This window comes from Cervus canadensis, chromosome 3 (assembly GCF_019320065.1).
Source record: "Cervus canadensis isolate Bull #8, Minnesota chromosome 3, ASM1932006v1, whole genome shotgun sequence".
Taxonomy (NCBI): domain Eukaryota; kingdom Metazoa; phylum Chordata; class Mammalia; order Artiodactyla; family Cervidae; genus Cervus; species Cervus canadensis.
The window spans coordinates 77,174,502-77,186,699 of record NC_057388.1 but is presented as its reverse complement, the minus strand read 5'-3'; the positions used below and the strand labels follow the sequence as shown (position 1 = coordinate 77,186,699).

Here is a 12,198-nt window from a genome sequence, read left to right as displayed (position 1 = left end):
CCCACTGTGTCTCTGTGTCCTATAGGGTGTTATCCACTGACCGCTGTTCTCTATAGTGGACAAGTGCTCTGAATGTTGAATGTGGTTTAAAGTTGCTTTCACCATAAAGGCAATGGAAGGTTTATGTAGGAAGCAAAGTTTCAGGGTGTCTGTGAATCCTGAGTTTGCTCAAGTCATGGGCTATATCAGTCTTTATGTTTTAATATTGATTTGAGTCTTTTCAGGGCTTCTGGAAGCATTTATGAGCAATCATTTAATGACACATCAAAAACTTAGATGTCAAACGATTGTGTCATTATTTGAGGACTAGAAATATAATCTCATGAGTTCTTCAATTTAGCCACCTGCAAAGAAAGTTTAGACATTACTTGTTTGTGAAGCATTTAGAACATCTGAAATAAAAGGTATCATTTGGAATAATTAACTTATTTTTCTTAATTTAGTTATAATTATTAAATAAAAATTATGTTATTTGAGGTCATATTTTATAATGGGAGAAACAGACATATAGAGAACTCTTATCTTGTATAATCATGAGCATATAATAAGAATTGAACTCTAACTTTACTCAGGAAGAGTAGTTCTCTTGATAGCATGAAAGTTTTTATTTTTCATTAGAAGATTTGGTAACACTGTCTGATAGACTGATTTACAAAAGACTGTCAGAGGAACAACTGTTATTATGAAAAATAGCTTGAATATGATGAGGATTCCTAAAAAGGAGAAAACAAATTTATTTTGGACTGGTCAAAGAAGGTTGCTTTCTCCATTGATATAAATGTTGGCAATTTTTTTTTTCAGAGTGAGACTTTGGTTGGGCAAGTTATCAGAATAACGATGTAAAGTACTTTTTTAGTTGGTCAAAAGTCACAGCTTCTGTTTTCTCCATTGGTATACATGTTAGCAACTGAATTTTTTGTGGAGTGAGAGTTTGGTTGAGCAAGTTATCAGAATAACAATTTAAAATACTTTTTGTAGCTCAAAAGTCAGGGCCCCTTAAAACCTATTAAATTAGTCAGAGTGTCAGTCCATAGATTAAGGAACAGACCAAGTAAGACCTGGTTAACTCTTGACCCAAACTTCTTTACACACTCTATGTTTTAGTGTCCCACCCATTGTGGCCACTTTTTGACTTTCACTTTAATGTTTAAAACAAAGTCTCTCTTATACCATTAAATTGTGCCAAGAAACCTGCCGTTCATAAATCATGCATGCTCAGGACACGCTAATGCACAAACTTTGCTTGTTTCAAATTTGAGAGTGCCTGGGAAGCCAGGATCTCAAGATTAAGCAAATAAGGCAGGAATAAACAAGGTGAAAGCTAAAGCAACAAAGTGTAGGGAGAGGCTTTTTAATGTAGGTGGATGATGAAAACTTAATGAAGAAACGGGCATTATCAAAATGCAATCTTCCATTTGGAACATTTGCGCTTATGGGAATATTGAATATTATAAATAAACATAAGCTCACGGAGTTCCTAGGTCATGAATTAATCTTGTTTGGTTAAAGTGGATGCCAAAGACAGAGTCTAAAAAGGCCAGTCTTTTTGTATTTTTATTATGATTTGGTGTTCTTAGAATTTTAGTGCCTGATTATTTTTAAGGGTTCAGTATGAGTGATTGGTCCAGTGTGGACTCCCATCGAGATGTCCCCCCTCTCTCTTTTTAATCATTGAATTTAGTGTTAGCTTTATTTTGGAATTTGGTTCTTTGGAATTTGGCACCTTTGGTTTCAGAAAATGAATCCTCAGATTTGTATCCTGTTTAAGCAGTTTCCATAACAGTGGTGCTTCTCACACAATTTCCAAATTGGCTCCTCTTCAGAAAAGTATTAAAACTGATGGTCAAGTTCTTCTCTAAGGGGACATTTGTCCCTTTGTCTCCATGTTTGAAATTTCAGTAATGCTGGAGGGGAGCCAGGAGGTCATTAATAAACACCTCCCGGTTGTATGTCAGTCAGCTATAGGAAGTTTCCTAGGTATTCTTAACACTCAAACTCTTCCTCCAAACACCTTTCTCTTGTATATCGTTATGAATGAATCCCAACTTCTAAGTCACTGTTAGGGTCTGGGAAAGTTCTCTCCCAGTTTCCTTGGGCTTTTTGTTCCTGTCATATCTTCCTACGTAAGTTCTTCACCACCCAGAATTCACTAGCCTGAGAAAAGACCAGCCATCCCTGTTTGCAGGGCACTGGGGATTTTTCTTGGACATAGGACTTTCACTGTTGAAACCAGAAAGTCAGTTCAGTTGCTCAATCATGTAGATTCTTTGTGACCCCATAGACTGTAGCACACCAGCCTTCCCTGTCCATCACCAATTCCTGGAGTTTGCTCAAACTCATGCCCATTGAGTCGGTGATGCCATCCAACCATCTCATCCTCTGTCGTCCACTTCTTCTCCTGCCTTCAATCTTTCCCAGCATCAGGGTCTTTTCCACTGAGTCAATTCTTCACATCAGATGCCGAAGTATTGGAGCTTTAGCTTCAGCATTAGCCGTTCCAATGAATATTCAGGACTGATTTCCTTTAGGATTGACTGGTTTGATCTTCTTGCTCTCCCAGACAAACCAGAAAGAGATGGTCACCCTACAAAACATCCAAGGATAATAAGGACAGGAATCAGGGAAAGTCTCATCTCTGCAAGGTATCCAAAATCAGTGTCCACCACCTGAAGGACAATGCCAGTCGGTCACTTTGTTGTCCAGCAGCCAACCTGAGGATGATCTCACCACCTTAAGGAAACCTACTGTGGCCCTTACAGTCAATCCCTTGAGTGTATCTATGACTTGTATAGCTCCCCAGTTTATGTCACGGAAGGTTATAGGACTCAGGATGGCGGGTGAATGGCTGGCAACCAGAAAGTCATCTGCAGTGGTCCTGGTTGACTCTGAGACTAAACCAGTCCTAGAAGTCCTCAAGTTTCATCCTCTTTCAAGGGTAATGGTCTTGTAAGTGGGAGACAGTATTTGAGAAGGAGTCCTTACATGTGTTTTTATAGCTAACAGAATAGAATGCTCTGCCTCCTCCCTATGGCCTGCTTCTAGTCAATGAAAATGGAACCTCGGTCCAAGGCTTTTCAAGAGTCTTTTAAAACAACCAGTAAGTCTGCCCAGCTATAATAGCTAGCCCACCTTCTCCCATAATTTTACAGGACAGATTTGATTCGTCACTCTGAGGGGGAGGGGCTCAAGTGTTCAACCCCTGGTCTGAAGTAGGGCCTGTTTCCATGGGAGGCACTTAGTTCTGGATGGTTCCTCTTTTCCTCCTTGTGAAGCATTAAGATCTTATTCATGAAATGAGTCGGCCAGCTGGAATTATCTCTGATTATTCTTGAGCTCTCCTGCCTAGTCCTTCAGCCTGTCTGTTCTTCTAGTTCAAAAGCTACAAGTTTGCTAAGAAAAAAAAAAACAAAAAAAAAAACTGACATCCATTTCTTAATGGTTTGGAATCCCAGGGATAAATTTTCAAGTATCTTCCTCTTTACTAAAGGGATCAAGAGCTGGTTCATTTAAGTTCCCTATCAAGTGATGTGAAATAGCTCTCAGAGCCTCAGAGGCCTGATTCCTGCATGTATTTTAATGAGTACTAATGATACGTTACATGAGAGCAGCTTCTCTCTGCTCAGGCAGCAGGGGTCCTATCACAGTCTCTTTGTCTTTCTCTATGCATGGTCTCCAGACCAGTGGCTTCAGCGTCTTATCAAGGCTGTATCCCAGACAACTTGAACAGAATCTACATTCTTAAAAGGGGATTCCCTATGTACACTAAGGGCTTTCCTGGTGTCTCAGATGGTGAAGAATCTGCTTGCAATGCAGGAGACCTGGGTATGATCCCTGGGTTGGGAGGATCCCCTGGAGAAAGGAATGGCAAGCCACCTCAGTATTCTTGCCTGGAGAATCCCATGGACAGAGAGCCTGGTGAGCTACAGTCCATGGGGTTGCAAAGTCAGACACAACTGAGCAACTAACACACACACACACACACAAAGTTTAAGAAAGCCTGGTTCAAGGAGAATTTTCAAAACTAATTTGGCTCCTCCTCTGCTCTCTCCAGCAACTTCTTCAGGACTCTGAGTATTTTAAGATCACCAGGAGCTATGTAACTATGATAAGCACCTTCATTAATTCTCCTGCTCTCTCTCACCACGACAGGCCTCTAAATGAGGATAATGACCAAAAGGAATAACTTACTTGAGAACATTTTTGTTTTCATAAGACAGTCATATCCCCAAGACCAAGAGGCATTCTCTTTCATAATTAAAACATATGGAAGCCTTTGCTCTGAGATTTTATCCAGCAAAAGCTCTGCATCCTGAAAAAGAGACCATATTGCCCTGCAGAAAACCCATCTGCTTGGCTTAGGGATCATTTTCTCTTTCTCTTCAGATCCTTCCAAGTGAGAAAGAGATACACTCCTGTCTCATCAATGATGGAATGAGACCTGTCTGCTCTCTTCCCCTATTCCCCCTTGTGACACTTCCCTACCATGCTGGTTGACTTTTAGCTAACCCATAATTTTGGTTCATTCATATTCCATTCTGTCTTCTTGGAGTCCGTGCATCTTCCCAGCTCATGTACCTCTCAGGAAGTCTCCATTGATATCTCTCCTTCCATCACCTCTGTCTTTATCCCTGTCTCCACTTCTATCTAAAATTCAAGCTCCCTGAAACTCACATTCCTGTCAGTCTGACCCTTTGCATTCTAGGCTGCCTACCCAGTCACCCTGGAGCTTGACTACCCATGTGGAAGTGTCCTCTCCTGTCCAATCAGCTGTAATGTGGGGGTGGGGGGAAGCCAGGATGGCATGGTATCAAACATGGGCAACTTATTTAAGAAACCACTGGGACCGCCTATGGTCTGAATTGGGAGATGCCAAAGCTGGGATCCAGGTTCTGAATGTTTTAAGGAAAGTCTTTGAATGTCCTGGCTGGGATGCAAGCCCAGAAATTCTCCATACTCAGATAAGATCAGGAAATAACCTACTCCTTGACACCATGTGTCCTTACATGAAGTAGGTGTAGTTTTGCATTCTCTTCTCTCTTACCTTTATATGCCTTTTCCCCTCCAGGTACCTCCCATCATTGTTATTCTGGATTCCTCCATTCCTGAGAACATTGTCTGTTGTGTGTTCATAGGACTTTGGTTTCAAGTGCCTGTCAGCAAACATAACCTGTGAAATAAGATTAATCGTGATCATAAACCTCAAGGAAGGAAAATGCCTAAGGTTGCTCCATGACATACTTTATAAACTCCTTTAAGTCAGAGTCTTCCATCTTTCTTATTATTTGGAAACACAGATAGCTATACTAAAAATATAATTTGCAGTTGCCCTCATGTGGGAATGAGATTATTATTTAACAAAACATGCCAAATAATTATTATTGACATGTTGATTATTACTGTGTGACAAAGTCCCTATTAGGGAACCCATGCAAAGGTGTTAAATTTTTGGCTTTTTTAGATGTAGGCAGAAAATATAGATTAAAAACAACCTCCACACAAGGGATGAAAACAGCAGAGGGTTTAATGGGGCAGCAGTTGTGTGTTAACTTCTAGGACAGAAGATTCAGGTTAGTGACTTGTTCCCATCACACAGGCCAAGATAACCCACTCATAACTGTGGGCAGTGTAAATGGAGAATATAAATGTGCTATGTAGAAGATTTATATCAAAGTGTGAACATTCCAGTTAAGTCAAGCATAACATTTAAATTAATGACTAAGAATACATTAGAGAGTGCTGCTCACCCTGAACATGGAAAAGCAATTAGGTTCAAGGCAAGTTGGAAAATCAAGGCCAAGGATGGTTTTCCTGCCCTTAGCAGTGGCAGGAAATCTGGCCTGATTTTCTCCAACTCTACAAATTAAAGTCTATAGAGGCTAAAATATATGGGAAGAATTTGGGGGGTTACGAATTTTATGTGCAAGTGGCTTACATTGCCTTTTTTGTTTGTGCTGTTATTATTGATTTCATTGAGGTATAATTTACATGCAACAAAATGCATGGATCTTAAGTGCACAATCCAATGAGTGGATAATTGTTTATATATAATTGTTTATATAAACCCCACCCACCACAATCAATACAGAAAACAGTTCATTATCCCCAAATATTCCCTTATGTCTCTTTGCAGTCTTCTTCCTCCCGAAGGAGGAAGAGAACTCCCTATCTTCTTTCTGTCATTATCCATTAGTTTTGTGTGTTCTAGAACTGCATGTAAATGGATTCACAGAGTGTATTCTTTGGTGTCTGGCTTTTCTTGCTCAGCATAATCTCAGCAAGTCTCAGTTTTTGAGATTTACGCATGCTGTTGTATATGTTGATAGTTTCTTTTCGTTTTCCAGGCATGTTCCATTGGGAGAATGTTCCACATTTTGTTTATCCATAGCCATTCCCGCATCCCAGGAGGCAGCATCAAGACAGTCTCCTCCCTTGAGGGGGTGGAGAAGAGGTTCCTCCAGTGGGAATTTCTCAAAAAGCACTTAGTCACTGTTCACTTTGGTCCTTGGCTACATTTGGAGAGAAAGTTGAGGAATATACCTTTCTTTGAGGGTTGAAGGTTGTTTGAAGTTTCCAACTATTAAAGATTTGTAGCTTCTTTAGGAATCAAGTTCCCTCTGAAACTGAGAATGCTTCTGACCTATTTGCTTCCAGTCAGTTCCATGTGCCAGAGTTTTTTCTGAGACATACATCTTCAGTCTAATTTATTTTGCTTTCTCAACCCCGCATGCTTCTCTTCCAATTCAGTCAGTCTCTGTGTGGGTCTCTGATCTCCTTGGTGTTCTTTAAACATACTCCTACCCAGGGGCCTTTGCACAGGCTGTTCTCCAGAAACTGAATCCTCAGAAAGGATCAAGCCTACCTCCCGCCTTGTCCCCACCCCAATACTCCTTTCCCCCTCATCTGTTTTCCTTTAGGTCCTTTGTCCATAACATATATTACCTTCTACATAACCTTAAAAACCTAAAAAATGGTTGACTCTTGTTTTTCCTTCCTTTTTAAGCACTTTGGGTCATGCCTACTCTAGCACGTGGAGCAGTGGAGGCAGCATTGTGATGCTTGGCCCTCAGGCTCTAGAGGACGTTATATGCATATAAAGTGTTTACAATATGTATTGTCTGTGCTTGGCTCTGTCATGGAATGTAAGCCCTGTGATAGGCATCTTTGTTTGGTTAGTTGTGGTCCAAGAACTGGAACAGTGCTGGCTCACTATAGGTAAACAATAATGAATGATAGATGGATAGATGAGTGAAAATACGTGCACTCCAGTGTTCATAGCATCATTATTTGCAATGACCAAGACACGGAAGCAACCCAGTCAACAGATGATTGAATGAAGAAGTTGTGATACACACACACACACACACACACACACACACACACACACAATAGAATATTACTGAGCCATAAAAAATGAAATAATACCACTTGCAGCACTGTGGATAGTTCTAGACGATATTGTACTTAGTGAAATAAGACAGAGAAAGATAAATATCATATGATATCACTTATATGCAAGATAGAAACAAATTCACATGCAGAAACAAATTCACAGACATTAAAAGCAAACTTGTGGTTATCAAAGGGGAGAGGAAGCAAGGGTATGGGATTAACAGACACAAACTGCTATATGTAAAACAGATAAGCAACAAAGATATACTGTATAGCACAGGGGACTATAGCCACTGTCTTAGCCTATAATGGAGTATAATCTGCAAAAATATTGAAACACTATGCTGCGTACCTGAAACCAGCATAATACTGTAAATCAACTATACTTAAATTAAAAAAAAAATAGTAGGAGTTAACTGAGTGAAGAATAGTAAAGAGAACATTCAATGTAGAGAAGCAGAATGAGGAACATCGATTCTACAGAGTTCTGTGGTTGGTTCTGGTTGTTTTGAAATGAAGATTAGGAGTCTGAGATGACAAGAAATCAGACTGGAGGGGAAGGAAGGGTTGACATTGGAGGGTCTTATGTGCCTTTCCTGTGCACAATGAGTACATTATAGCATTGTCTTTAAGAACATTTGTCTCTGAGGTCTATGTGTTAGAGACAAACATACCTAAAACAATGCAATTACGCTATGATATTTGCATGCATGTAGGTTTGTGGGTACTTAGCTGTGTCTGTGTGATTCTAAGGGTTTGAAGTATCTTATAATGTAAGAAGCATGAATGATAAAAGCTGTTTACTAGAAAAAGAAACTTAGACAGAGATTTAGAACTAGAGGATAAGTCAAAGGGGAGACACATCAGTTCAGTTCAGTCGCTCAGTTGTGTCCAACTCTTTGCAACCCCATGGACTACAGCACGCCAAGCTTCCCTGTCTATTACCAACTCCTGCAGCTTGCTCAAACTCATGTCCATTGTGTCGGTGATGCCATCCAACCATCTCATCCTCAAAAAGAATCATACCAGCTTAACAAGAAATGGGCTTATTTATTTTTGTTTTTCTTTTTTACCAAGTTTATTCATTTACTCAACAAATACATATTGAACTTTTCATTGTGTTCTAGGCTGTGATCTTGACCTGCGATATACCAGTAAACAAACCAAAGAGAGTCCCTAAAGGCATGTCTATGCTTGTGTGGGAGTAAAGGGATGGAAGGATGAAGGGTCGCAGGAACAAGGATGTGATGTACTTATACAAGATCACTAGTGTCGGTCTCCCCACTAGACAGAGCCCTAAAGGACATGGGGGACCAAGCTTTACAATATCTGGAAGAAGCGTGTCCCAGAGTAAATCCTCGGTACTTAGAAAAAGTTAATGATACAGATTCTCAGGGAAGAAACATGAAACAAACTGATGGACAAGACGTTATCTTTTAACTCTCCCAAAATTGTGTTGGAGGAACAAACAGACACAAAATCTGAGTCAAGGACAAGGAAAGTCTATTTTTTTCTGTCTATTTCATCACACCTGTGGGCTGCAGGCGGGCAGTAGTTCTGCTGCACATCTGTGTTCTGGGATACAGGCTGAAGGGACAGCCTCTCTCTAGGACAGGGCTTTCTTCTCAGAGTGGGAGGACAGACTGGCAGAACCACAATGGCTCATACAGCTTTGACTCAGAAGCCATGCACATCACTTCTACTCATCCTCTGAGCCAGAGAGGTCACCTGGTCAACCTGCCGCCAATGGAATGAAGATGCTTCTAAGGTGTGGCAGGCAGAGAACATAATGGAAACCACATTACAAGGGGCTGTGGTGTTCAGAGGTCATTGCCTTAAAGATACACAGCATGAGTATTTGACTTAGGTGGACCTTAAGGGTCCTTCCAACACTGAGATTCTATATTAGGTGAATCATTAGGACATATGGACTATCTAGGTAGAGGTTAGAATGTAGAACATTAACAATGTATTAAAGTAGTAACATTCAAATGAAAAATATGAAAATGGATGATAAATGTATGGACCAATTGGGGACTATTTAATATTGCAAATAAGCACATGTAAAAGTACAGCGCTATTGGTGCAACCTTCAGGGAAAGGCAAAATTATAGGAGATTACAGAAAGACAGGAAAAGATTACAGAAATTACAGAAAGGAGATTAGTGTTGACCGGAGACAGGGGGGCAGAAGTTGATAGTAAAGGAGTACAGGGAATTTGGGGGACTATATGCATTTGTCAAACTTGGGACAGCTGCACACTAGAAGGGGTGAATTGTACTTAAGTTAAATAAACCTCAACATTTTTCAAAAAAGAAAAGAAGTAAGTGGATGCTGGATGCTTATTAAATACCAATAAAATACCAATTTATTTTAAAACATTTAAAAATGTGGGTGAGTACAAAAAATATATGTGTTAATGGAATGAAAACTAGATAAAGCTTCATGGGAACAAGAGACTCTCATTTTCCCATTAAAGAAAATATTAGTGACTCCGTTTCATAGATGCAGAAGCTAATAACACTAAAATAATAGAAAAATTTCACATGTACACCATTTGATCCCAATCATTTAAAAGCCCAAACATACACACACTCCTCACAGAGAGAGGGGAAGAAAAAAAGCTATATACAGCAAAGTGCTACTCTAGACAGCGAGATTATGGATGATTGCTTTCTTTCTTAAAATTTCTGTGTTAAATATTATTGCAAAATCAGAATGCTCTGAATCCATGAAGGTACAAGGTCATACCCAAAAAAGCACTACCAGCATTGACAAGGTTAAGTCTCTGGGTCTGTGGTCTTGACTTTCTGACTATCTTTTTTAAAAATTCACTCAACTCTAAGTGAATTAATTCTCAAACTAAAAACAATACAACCACAAAACAACTCTTTGTGAATGTATTATGTATGAGAAACATTATAATATTTCCTTTAAATGTACTAGATTTTATTGGCCAAAGGAGAATAAACATGCAGGTGGGGTGTGGGGAGGAGTATCCGTCCCAAGGACCAAACAATTAGGTGACCATGTGTGTACTGGCTTCCCTGTTATTTTGTGCTAGTCTAGTGATGCCCACACTCAGAAGAAAGTTGCATCCCCAGGAGCATGATGTGCATACAACAGAAACCTAATACCCCTCCCAGAAAGAGCAACTTACTACCTGCCAGAGACACAGAAGAGCAGTCTCTAGCTTTTATTATGCAGTGATTTGTCAGTCTCTGGTAAGTGGCTTGCTGTCTCAAAGTCCAATATTAAAAATACCTAGAGCATAAATTCATATGTGCTGTGTTATTATTCAGAGGAGCCCCACATGACACATGTTATACAATAATACCAAATCTGCCATAAAGAAGTTATGAAAACTTGTTGCAATGTCTTACTTTGGCAGTTTTTCAAACCTCCGTATCTCTGAGGCTTCAGACTTTTTATTTAAAATACCTGAAGAGCTCGTTCTACAGTACATTATCCTTGAAGCAGGCTTCACTGAGGCAGTGGGGCATGGATTAAACTGGAAGCACATGAATGAGAAGTATGACTAGTATAGTGTGTATTTAAGAGATACTGTCAATGGAATAAAGCATTGTCAAAAGATAATGGTTTCCACCTGCCACATAAATGTCAAAGCAAAGCCAAAGCATTTATTTTCAAAGCAAAAGGCAGGAAAGTAATGTGATCTCCAGTTTGCACATAATAAGGCTGTAAATCCATCTGGGCTCTTGATGGCATCTATCCATGTGTCTACACTAAGGTGTGAAAACTGGATTAGATACCAAGCTGGTGATCAGAGCACTTTTCCAAGATGGCAGCCACTAGAATAGGCAAGACTGCTTGAAATGCTTCACAATCTCCCTCCATTACGAAGGAAGACAGGGAATTGGGATTATTTATTCCAATTTCCTCTGGCACTAAAATAAAGATGATTTCTGTATCTGAGGAAAGTGTGTGAGGGCAAGGAATGGGGAGGTATTGAAAACAAGGAAATGGGAGGTGGTCTTCAGTTTCCCTCTGCCTGTTTAGATAATGGAGAGCTAATGCTCTCCAAAAAAGTCCTGTCTTCCCTTATATGTGTAATAACTTGCAGGACAGATTCCTAGTGAGAGGGTATAACTATTATTTATCAGCTCCCTGTAGGGAAAAGCCAAACCTCATTTTCTGCCATGACTGTGCACAAAGATTGATTGATCAATTTCACAAAGATTTACTTAATTTACCAGGCACTGTGGCAAGCACTCCGGTGTAGTTAGGAAGGAGGCTATGGCAGTAATCTGGAAGAAAATGGTCCTGGTAGCAGTGATGAAAAGCAGAGGACTGATTTAGGTGACATTAACAAGATGGGTTTGGTTCGACTTGAAGATGGAATACTTTTTTTTTTTAATTGGAGGATAGTTGCTTTACAATGTTGTGTTAGTTTCTTCTGTATAGCAAAGTGAATCAGCTATACATGTACACAAAACCCCTCTTTTTGAATTTCCTTCCCATTTAGGTCACCACAGAGAATTGAGTCGAGTTCCCTGTGCTATACAGTATTTTCTCATCAGTTATCCTATATGGGCTTCCCTGGTGACTCAGCAGTAAGGAATCAGCCTGCCAATGTAGGAGATGTGAATTTGATCCTTGGGTCAGGGAGATTCCCCTGGGGTAGAAAATGGCAGCCCACTCCAGTATTCTTGAAATCTTATGGACAGAGGAGCCTGGCGGGCTACAGTCCATGGGGTTGCAGAGTCAGACATGACTTAGTGACTAAATAATAACAATATGAAGTGTATCTATGTCAATCCCAGTCTTCCAATTCATCCCACCTGCCCC

General features: G+C 40.0%; 1 protein-coding gene across 3 annotated transcripts in view; it reads left to right on the top strand.

Moving 5' to 3' along the window:
• The window catches only part of POU6F2 (POU class 6 homeobox 2), a 487,346-nt gene that overhangs the window by 227,707 nt on the left and 247,441 nt on the right, over positions 1-12,198 (top strand). The window lies entirely within an intron of this gene.